Raw genomic sequence first — 10647 nt, 5'->3', positions numbered from 1 at the left:
AAAAATGTTATAATGAACCTCTATGTACCTATCACTCAGCTTTAACAATTATCAACTCTGCCTGGTGTGGTGGCTCATGCCTGTAATCCCAGCACTTTGGGAGGAAGAGGTGGGTGGATCATGAGGTCAGGAGTTCAAGACCAGCCTGGTGGTGGCTCATGCCTGTAATCCCAGCACTTTGGGAGGAAGAGGCGGGTGGATCACGAGGTCAGGAGTTCAAGACCAGCCTGGCCAAGATGGTGAAACCCTGTCTCTACTAAAAATACAAAAAAATTAGCTGGACACAGTGGCAAGCACCTGTAATCCCAATTACTCGGGAGGCTGAGGCAGGAGAATCGCTTGAACTCGGGGGCAAGGTTGGAGTGAGCCAAGATCATGCCACTGCACTCCAGCCTGGGTGACAGAGTGAGACTCCATTTCAGAAAAAAAAAGAAAAAATTATCAACTCATTGCTATTTTTGTTTCAATGTTCCACATATTCCTCACCACACACACCCTTATTCTCTGCCACTTGAATCATTTCCAAAACTTTGTGATGGCGTGGGTTTCCTTGCCCAATGGGGCAACTAGCCTCTTTTCACAATGTCTATTTGATCATGTGGACAGTCACATATTATTATGCCATATAGTAGGAATACCTTGGTCCCACCCCTCCTTTCTTTTTTGTTCATTTCTTTCTCTACTGAGTGGCAGCAAGCCCGAGGCACTGGATATTGTGCTACTTTTTTGGTTTAGCTATCTATAGATGACACTATGAACAGATCCTGACTTGGTAGATGGGTTAATTTGAACACCTCCTAGTTAAATAGCAAGGGGGAGGGGACAAACTGAATGCCAAACATCCCCATTCCCATCCCTGCACATTAGAAGAGAAGGGGGAAGAGATGATTGACACTACTATGAGCTCTGTGTGCTACCTCCCACCTCCCTGAGTTAGATTTATAGAAGCCTTACAAAGAGATTACTGGACTCAAAGATGTCAGTTTTCTGAAAATAGAATATAAAAGTACTCAGTGCCATTTTTGTTCTCAGCTGTAAGTTCTGTCAGGAAATACATGGAAGACAAGAAAGATACTGCTTAACACATCTATCACCATGTTACACATACAAACTCAAGAAATGCAGGAAATGGCTCCATTGCTGCACTGCTATTCTGCCTTGCAAGAGAGCTCTGGCATAGAATGTGGGTCCAGAGACCTGGCTCTGCTTGCAGTAGCTCCCCTTTGCCCTATTTCATTCTGCAGGGCCACCAAGGCCCTGGGACACTGAAAGTGCTAAAGCTACAGACTGTTTGGTTGCAACGTGGAGTCCCTCAGGTGTATAGACTCTCTCTCTCTCTCTTTTTTTTTTTTTTTGGAGGTGAAGTTTCGCTCTTGTTGCCCTGGCGGGAACACAATGACACGATCTCATCTCGCTGCAACCTCTGCCTCCTGGGTTCAAGCAATTCCCCTGCCTCAGCCTCCCAAGTAGCAGGGATTACAGGTGTCCGCCACAATGCCCAACTAATTTTTGTATATTTAGTAGAGACAGGGTTTCACCATGTTGACCAGGCTGGTCTTGAACTCCTGACCTCAGATGATCCACCCGCTTCAGTCTCCCAAAGTGCTGGGATTACAGGCGTGAGTCACTGCGTCTGGGCTAGACTCTCTTTTTAAAGATTAACTGGAGATCATCATGGCGGATGGGAGGCAGAACTAGACTGCAGCTCTGACTTTGATGGACAGAGTGGTGTGCGGAGGCTCGCACCATGAATTTTAGCTTCAGATCAACTGCAAGAACAGACCACCAATCTTGAGAGGACCCACAGACCCTCTGACAGAAGCAGACTGCTCCTCCAGGGCCCTGGAGACACCCCAAATATTGTGAGAGCCCAAACTGCAAAAGTGGGAAAGGTAGATCCTCCTGTCCCAAACACACACCCTCTCTGGAAAAATTGAAGGACTGTTTGCAGGAGAAGTTTCTGATCTTACCTGGAGCTGAGTCAGTTAGAGAGCCCAGTGAAATATAGGCATAGAGGAAGCAGCAGGAAAGGCCCTGGGAACTTGCTGGGTCCCCAGCATGCCATTCCTGCCTGAAACCACAGGGATCTATCAGGAGAGTGGGCAGAAGAGTGAGGGACAACACCACAGCGAGAAGGAAGTGTCCAGCTGAACTTTGTGACAATTCGAACCTGGTGAGAAGCCTCCTGGCCAGAACTCAAGGGAGGGTGCAAACCGGTGTGCAGACTCCACAGACGGGGGAAGAACTAAAGCCCTTTTCTTTTGCAGCTGGGAGGAGGGTAGCCTGGGGCAAGTTCTCAAGCCCAGCTCACCCACTGCCCAGAAATAGACTTGAAGCTGTTAGGGGGTGCATAGTGGGAGTGAGACTAGCTCTTCAGTTTGTGTGGGAAGTGGGTAAGGCCCGTGACTGTGCTTTCCCCCACTTCTCTGACAAACTGCATGACTCAGCAGAGGCAGCTATAATCCTCCTAGGTACACAACTCCATTGACCTGGGAACCTTACCCCATCCCCCACAACAGCCACAGCAAGACCCGCCCAAGAATAGTCTGGGCTCAGACACACCTAGCCCTGCCCCGACCTGATGGGCCGTCCCTATCCACTCTGGTAGCTGAAGACAAAGGGCATATAATCTTGGGAGTTCAAGGGTCCCACCCACCACTGGTTCCTCTCCATACTACCATAGTTGATGTTTTCTGGAAAGCGCCACCTCCTGGCAGGAGGCCAACCAGCACAAAAATAGAGCATTAAATCACCAAAGCTAAGAACCCTCACAGAGCCCACTGCGCTCCCCTGCCACTTCCACCCAACAGGCACTGGTATCTACTCTGTGCGGACAACTCCCAGTACCAGCCCAGAGCCGGGTAGACGTGCTGGGTGGCTAGACCCAGAGAAGAGACAACAATCACTGCAGTTTGGCTCACAGGAAGCCACATCCATAGGAAAAGGGGAGAGTACTACATCAAGGGAACAACACCCCGTGGCTCACAGGAAGCCACATCCATAGAAAAAGGGGAGATCCGTGGGACAAAAGAATCTGAACAACAGCCTTCAGCCTTCGACCCTCCCTCTGACAGAGCCTATCCAAATGAGAAGGAATCAGAAAACCAACCCTGGTAATATGACAAAAAAAAAAAAAAGGCTCTTTAACACCCCCCAAATAATCATAGTAGCTCACCAGCAGTAGGTCCAAACCAAGAAGAGAGCCCTGATTTACCTGAAAAAGAATACAGGAGCTTAGTTATTAAGCTAATCAGGGAGGCACCAGAGAAAGGCGAAGCCCAGGGCAAAGAAATCCAGAAAACAGTACAAGAAGTGAAGAGAGAAATATTTAGGGAAATAGACAGCATAAAGAAAAAACAATCAAAACTTCAGGAAACACTGGACACACTTATAGAACTGCAAAATGCTCTGGAAAGTCTCAGCAACAGAATTGAACAAGTAGAAGAAAGAAATTCAGAGCTCGAAGACAAGGTCTAACAAAGACAAAGAAAAAAGAATAAGAAAATATGAGGCTGGGCACAGTGGCTCACGCCTGTAATCCCAACACTTTGGGAGAGGTCACGAGGTCAGGAGATTGAGACCAGCCTGGCCAACAGGGTGAAACCCCATCTCTACTAAAGATACAAAAATTAGCTGAGTGTGATGGTGCGTGCCTGTAATCCCAGCTACTCAGGAGGCTGAGGCAGGAGAATCGTTTGAACCAGGGTGTCAGAGGTTGTAGTGAGCCGAGATGGTGCCATTGCACTCCAGCCTGGCGACAGAGCAAGACTCCATCTCAAAAAAAAAAGAAAGAAAGAAAGAAAGAAAGAAAGAAAGAAAGAAGGAAGGAAGGAAGGAAGGAAGGAAGGAAGGAAGGAAGGAAGGAAGGAAGGAAGGAAGGAAGGAAGGAAAGAAAGGAAGGAAAGAAAGAAAGAAAGAAAGAAAGAAAGAAAGAAAGAAAGAAAGAAAGAAAGAAAGAAAGAAAGAAAGAAAGAAAGAAAGAAAAAAAAAAAAAGAAAAGAAAATATGAACAAAACCTCCAAGAAGTCTGGAATTATGTGAAATGACCAAACCTAAGAATAACTGGTGTTTTGAGACTAGCCTGGCCAATATGGTGCAACCCTGTCTCTACTAAAAGTACAAAAAATTAGCCAGGCGTGGTGGCACGTGCCTGTAGTCCCAGCTACTCAGGAGGCTGAGGTAGGAGAATTGCTTGAACCCGGGAGGCAGAGGTTTCAGTGAGCTGAGACTGTGCCAGTGCACAACAGCCTGGGTGACAAAGCAAGACTCTGTCTCCAAAAAAAAAAAAAGAAGAAGAATCGGTGTTGCTGAAGAAGAAAATTCTAAAACCTTGGAAAACATATTTGGGGGAATAATTTAGGAAAAGTTCTCCAAACTTGCTAGAGACCTAGACATCCAAAAACAAGAAGCACAAAGAACACCTAAGAAATTCATCACAAAAAGAACATCATCTAGGCACACTGTCATCATGTTGTCATCAGGTTATCTAAAGCTAATACAAAGGAAAAAATCATAAGAGCTGTGAGACAGAAGCACCAGGTAACCTATAAAGGAAAACCTATCAGATTCACAGCAGATTTCTCAGCAGAAACCCTACAAACTAGAAGGGTTTGGGGCCCTATCTTCAGACTCCTCAAACAAAACAATTATAAGCCAAGAATTTTGTATCTAGCAAAACTAAGCATCGCATATGATAGAAAGATACAGTCTAGGCCAGGCGCGGTGGCTCAAACCTGTAATCCCAGCACTTTGGGAGGCCGAGACGGGCGGATCACGAGGTCAGGAGATCGAGACCATCCTGGCTAACATGGTGAAACCCCCGTCTCTACTAAAAAATACAAAAAAGTAGCCGGGCGAGGTGGCGGGTGCCTGTAGTCCCAGCTGCTTGGAAGGCTGAGGCAGGAGAATGGCGTAAACCCGGGAGGTGGAGCTTGCAGTGAGCTGAGATTCGGCCACTGCACTCCAGCCTGGGTGACAGAGCGAGACTCCGTCTCAAAAAAAAAAAAAAAAAATACAATCTATTTCATACAAACAAATGCTGAGATAATTTGCCCCTACCGAGGCACCACTACAAGAACTACTAAAAGGAGCTCTGTATCTTAAAACAGGCCGGGGGCAGTGGCTCTTCCTCTGTGCCAGAAGCAGAACTGTGTTGTCATTATTCCTGGGCAGAGAGAAAGATGAAAATTTCCTCCTCTCTTCTCAATTTTTATTTTTATTTTATTTATTTATTTACTTATTTTGAGACGGAGTTTCGCTCTTGTTGCCCAGGCTGGAGTGCAATGGCGCGGCATCTCTGCTCACCACAACCTCCGCCTCTGGGATTCAAGCGATTCTCCTGCCTCAGCCACCCAAATAGCTGGGATTATAGGCATGCGCCACCACACCCGGCTCATTTTGTATTTTTAGTAGAGATGGGGTTTCTCCATGTTGGCTATATTGGTCTTGAACTCTGACCTCAGATGATCCGCCCTCCTCCGCCTCCCAAAGTGTTGGGATTACAGGCCTGAGCCACCGCGCCCAGCCTTATTTAGTTTTTTGAGACGGAGTCTTGTTCTGTTACCCAGGATAGAGTGCAGTGGCGCCATTTTGGCTCACTGCAACCTCCCCTTCCTGGGTTCAAGCGATTCTCGTGCCTCCACTTCCTGAGTAGGTGGGATTACAGGCGCCTGCCATCACGGCTGGCTAATTTTTGTATTTTTAGTAGACATGGGATTTCACCATGTTGGTCGGACTGGTCTCAAACTCCTGACCTCAAGTGATCCGCCTGCCTCAGCCTCCCAAAGTGCTGGGATTACAGGCGTGAGCCACCGCGCCCAGGGTCTCCCAATTTGCAATTAAGTGGAAGCACGAAATTATTTCTGGCCAATAGAAGTAAACAGAAGAGGCTGGGTGCAGTGGCTGACTCCTGCAATCCCAGCACTTTGGGAGGCTGAGGCGGGGGGATCACTTGAGACTCAGGAGTTCCACACCAGCCTGGCCAAGGTGGCGAAACATTGTCTCTACTAAAAACACAAAGATAATTAGCCGGGTGTGGTGGCACGCACCTGTAATCCCAGCTACTCGGGCAGCAGAATCATTTGAACCGGGAGGAGAAGGTTGCAGTGAACCAGGATGGCACAACTGCACTGCAGCCTGGGTGACAGAGCAAGACTCCTTATTTAAAAAAAAAAAAAGGAAGGAAACAGGAGTAATATAAATATACACCACTTCCGGGTTCCAGGCTGGTCTTTTTTTTTTTTTTTTTTTTTTGAGACAAGCTCTCCCTCTATGTCGCCCAGACTGGAGAGTAGTGGCGCAATCTCGGCTCACTGCAACCTCCTTCTCTCAGGTTCAAGCCCTTCTCATGCCTCAGCCTCCCAACTAGCTGGGATTACAGGCACATGCCACCACGCCCCGCTAACTTCTGTATTCTTAGTAGAGATGGGGTTTCGCTGCCTTGGCCAGGCGGGTCTCAAACTCGTGACGTCAAGTGATCCGCCCACCCTGGCCTCTCAAAGTGCTGGGATTACAGGCGTGAGCCACTGGGCCCCAGCCAGGCCTAGTTTTTAACCGAGTTCTTCAGTTCGCTTTGCCTGCCATGGTGACCTTGGCTAACTCAACTTCCAGATGGTTTCGCTACCGGTTAGCTGCATAAAGGACAGTTCACAGCAGACTGCAGTGCGAACAAGAAACAAACTTTCATTGTGTTAAGCCATTGAGATTTATGGGTTATTTGCAACCTTAGCTAATGAATTACCTTGATAAATACACATTGTGGGGATAATGCTGTATTAACTCCTGCTTTGTGTAATCTCCTTAAGTATCCGTATTTGCCATTAAGGAAGTTTTATATTCTGTAACTGTTGGTGGATTTCCATATATCATAACACCATCACTCAGTGTTGGCCATTTGGTAAACAAAAATGTGTCATGCAGCAGCATGATTACTTTTGGTAGTTTATCAGATTTGTAGGAAACAATAGTTTCTCTTGTATTCAAAAGTAAAGAAACTCTGGTTCATAAGGTGGCAAACTCCCTTTTCAGAAACCTCACTGTGTGAACAACGGTGAAGTCTTCCAGTGCTTCCACTGCAGTAAATCAGCATTACCAATGTGACGTAAGTGTAATCTTCACTCTCCACTGCACTACACTCTCCTCACTTTCATGTGAGGGGAGCACTGAGACCACTGCGGTCTGATACTATGTAAGTATCAACTTTTTCCAGCCATCACTGTAGACATACAATTTTTCTGCTTTTTGATATTTAAGATTACACAGCAGGGAATATTAAGACCGTGCTTATTTTGCTTGTGAATAGTATGATTTTCCAAAATCCCCAAATTATATTGGTTATTTTGAGACTTCAAATCCACTCCCATTCCTACTCCCTCGCCTATGTTGGCATACACTATTTTAGAAGCAGAACTTAAGTTGTAGGGGAGGCGCTGGCAATTTGGAATATGAAAGAATGGGGCTGGTTTTACCTTGGTTGTTCTTGAATGGCTATTCTTATCCGAGTAAGGCAAACCCAGCATGGGTAGGCGCCCTGGAAGTGGACAAAATAAACCTGTGCTTGTATCAATTTGTATCTCCTCATGCTGTTTCCTATATGTCTTCCTTGAGAAAAACTGAGAAAATTGACCGGACTTTTGTTTTGTTTTGTTTTTGAGACAGGGTCTTGCTCTGTCATCTAGGCTGGAGTGCAGTGGCACAATCTCGGCTCACTGCAGCCTTGACTTCTTAGGCTCAGGTGACCCTCCTGTCTCAGCCTCCTGAGTAGCTGGGACCACAGACACATGACATCATGCCCAGCTAATTTTTTGTTTTCTGTAGTGATGGGGTCTCCCGATGTCGCCCAGGCTGAGACTTTACAAAAAAAAAAGAAAAATATCTGGCCGGGCACGGTGGCTCACACCTGTATACCCAGCACCTTGGGAGGCCAAGGTGGGTGGCTCTCTTGAGGTCAGGAGTTCGAGACCAGCCTGGCCAGCATCGTGGAACCCTGTCTCTACTACAAATACAAAAATTAGTCAGGCACATGGCATGCACCGGTAATCCCGGCCACTTGGGAGGTTGAGGTAGGAGAATGACTTGAACCAGGGAGGCGTGGAGGTTGCAGTGAGCCATGATCATGCCACTGGACTCCAGCCTGGGCAAGACTCCATCTCAAAAAAAAAAAAAAAGAAAAAATATCTGGGTCCCCAGCCTCATGACCACCTTGCTGCTCAGCCTGCTGGCTGGCCCCCAAAAGGTTGCAGCCAAATGTGGTCGCTCCTTCGCCTGCCCCAAAGGATTCAAATGCTGTGGCGACAGCTGCTGCCAGGAGAATGTGTTCTTCCCTGGCCCCTTGAGGATCTTCGTCATCATGTTCCTGATCACCCTGCCCCTCTTGTGCATCTGTGACTGGCTAAGCACTACTGTCCCAACTACAGAGACCCGGACCCAGACGCCCTGACGGATTGCCGGGGACCCCGGGAACTGCCCTCCATCATCCCGCTAGAGAGGGTCAGAGCATCCCTTTCTGCACCCCCACCCTCCTACAGTGAGGTGATTCTGAAGCCTACCTGGGGCCCAACTTCCACAGAGCCACCCCCTCGCTACAGCTTCAGGCCTGAAGAATATACCGGGGATCAGAGGGCCATTGACAACCCAGCCTTCCGAGTCACCTCCTGCCTAGAATCTTGCCATCAGCCACCTCCTCCCCAGTGCCTCCTGGATCAAGCTAGAGACTGCTGGCACCCCAGGAATGTCCCTGCCCATCTTGCCATATCTCTGTTCATTCTTGGATTTAACTTATGGCTTTTTCTGCCTCTGTTCCCAACCCAGCTGCCTCTGTTGTCCTGAGGGTCAGGCTGGAGTGACAGTATCTGCCCACCCCCCAACCCAAGAGAGAGGCTGCTGGAAGGAAAATGCCGACCATTGGAGGTGCCCAACAGCAGAATGGGCTACTCTGAGGGGTAGTAAAAGCCCCATTTCTGGAGTTATGCAAATCTTGACTGGACAGTCAGCTCTGAGATTTTATCAGGGCACTTCTATACCTGTGGGAGACTGGACTGGATGAGCTCTGAGCCAGCTTCCAATCTTACTTGAATAGAGAACTCACTGTACCCACCCCCAACATGTGGTAAACACACATCCTCACTGAAAACAAAAAAATCTCTGATTTATGTGAAATATTTTATAAACTATAAAGCCACTAAAAACACTAGCTCTTCCACTTTCAATGAATTGACTGTTAAACCTATATAGAAAGTCACTTCATTCAGTTGCTTAAGTGTACATTTTGCAACTCTTCTTATCCTGAAGAGTATACTAGACAGATATATTGTTCAAGTTGCTCTGTGGTTGCTTTAATGCTCATACAAAAAAAAATTAATGACTAATATGAGCATTTGGTTAACATGTTTTTTAAGACTTGAAATGTTGCTGCCATGTTCTGTACCTGTGCTATTCAATATGGTAGCCACTAGCCACATGTGACTATTGAGCCTCTGAATTGTGGCTAGTTTGATTAAAGAATTGATTTTAAAATTTTATCTGATTAAAAAAACTTAAGTTTAAATAACCATGTAGATAACACAAATATAGAAGGCTTCTGTAGTATAAAAAGTACTATTGGATAGCACTATTCTACACAAAATCCTCATAAATATTAGTTATTATTTAGAACTATGCCATCTGATATGTAGCTGTTGGTTACATGTAGCCATTGAACACCTGAAATGTGGTTATTCTGAATTGAGAAATGCTGTCAATATAAAATACATTAGATTTCAAAGGCATAGCATGAAAAAATGAAAATATGTAAAATGTCATAATAATTTTTATATTGATCATCATAGTAGGTAGAATAATGGCCCACTGAAGATCTCCATGTACACATCTTGAAAACCTGTGAATATGTTTCATATGTTACATGGTGAACGGGAATTAAGGCTGTAGAAGGAATTAAGGTTGCTAATCAGCTGACCTTATAACAGTGAGAATATGCTGGATTATCTGGGTAGGCCCAATACAACTACAAGGGTCCTTAACAGTAGAAAAGGAGATGTGACTACAGAAAAAAGACATAGAGGCTGGCCATCATGGCTCACACCTGTAATCCCAATACTTTGGGAAGTCAAGGTGAAAGGATCACTTGAGCCCAGATGTTTGAGACCCTGTCTCTACAAAAAAAAATTTTTAATTAGTTAGGCGTGGGGCTGGGCGCGGTGGCTCACGCCTGTAACCCCAGCACTTTGGGAGGCTGAGGTGGGCGGATCGTGAGGTCAGGAGATTGAGACCATAGTGGCTAACATGGTGAAACCCCATCTCTACTAAAAATACAAAAAATTGTGGTCCCAGCTCCTCAGGAGGCTGAGGCAGGAGAATGGCATGAACCCGGGAGGCGGAGCTTGCAGCGAGCCAAGATCAAGCCACTGCACTCCAGTCTGGGCAACAGAGCGAGACTCTGTCTCAAAAAAAAAAAAAGAAAAAAAAATAGCTGGGCATGGTGGTGCCTACCTGCAGTCCCAGCTTCTCAGCAGACTGAAGTGAGAGTATCACTTGAGCCCAGAAGGTTGAGGCTGCAATGAGTCGTGATTGTGTCACTGCACTCCAGCCTGAGTGACAGGACAGACCCTGCCTCAAAAAAAGAAAAAAGATGCAGAGATGCAACATTATTGG

The 10647-nt window shown here is 46.4% G+C and overlaps 1 pseudogene across 1 annotated transcript; it reads left to right on the top strand.

The window, feature by feature from the left end:
* The first annotated feature begins 6580 nt into the window (after positions 1-6580).
* On the top strand, positions 6581-9082 carry LOC104656934 (annotated as a pseudogene). Its single transcript, XR_004057350.1, has 2 exons — positions 6581-6624; positions 8167-9082. The product of XR_004057350.1 is annotated as a transmembrane protein 92 pseudogene (transcript).
* Positions 9083-10647: the final 1565 nt, after the last annotated feature.

The sequence above is a fragment of the Rhinopithecus roxellana genome, chromosome 5 (assembly GCF_007565055.1).
Source record: "Rhinopithecus roxellana isolate Shanxi Qingling chromosome 5, ASM756505v1, whole genome shotgun sequence".
Classification (NCBI taxonomy): domain Eukaryota; kingdom Metazoa; phylum Chordata; class Mammalia; order Primates; family Cercopithecidae; genus Rhinopithecus; species Rhinopithecus roxellana.
The sequence above is the reverse complement of the archived record's forward strand: the minus strand, read 5'-3'. Positions and strand labels throughout refer to the sequence as shown.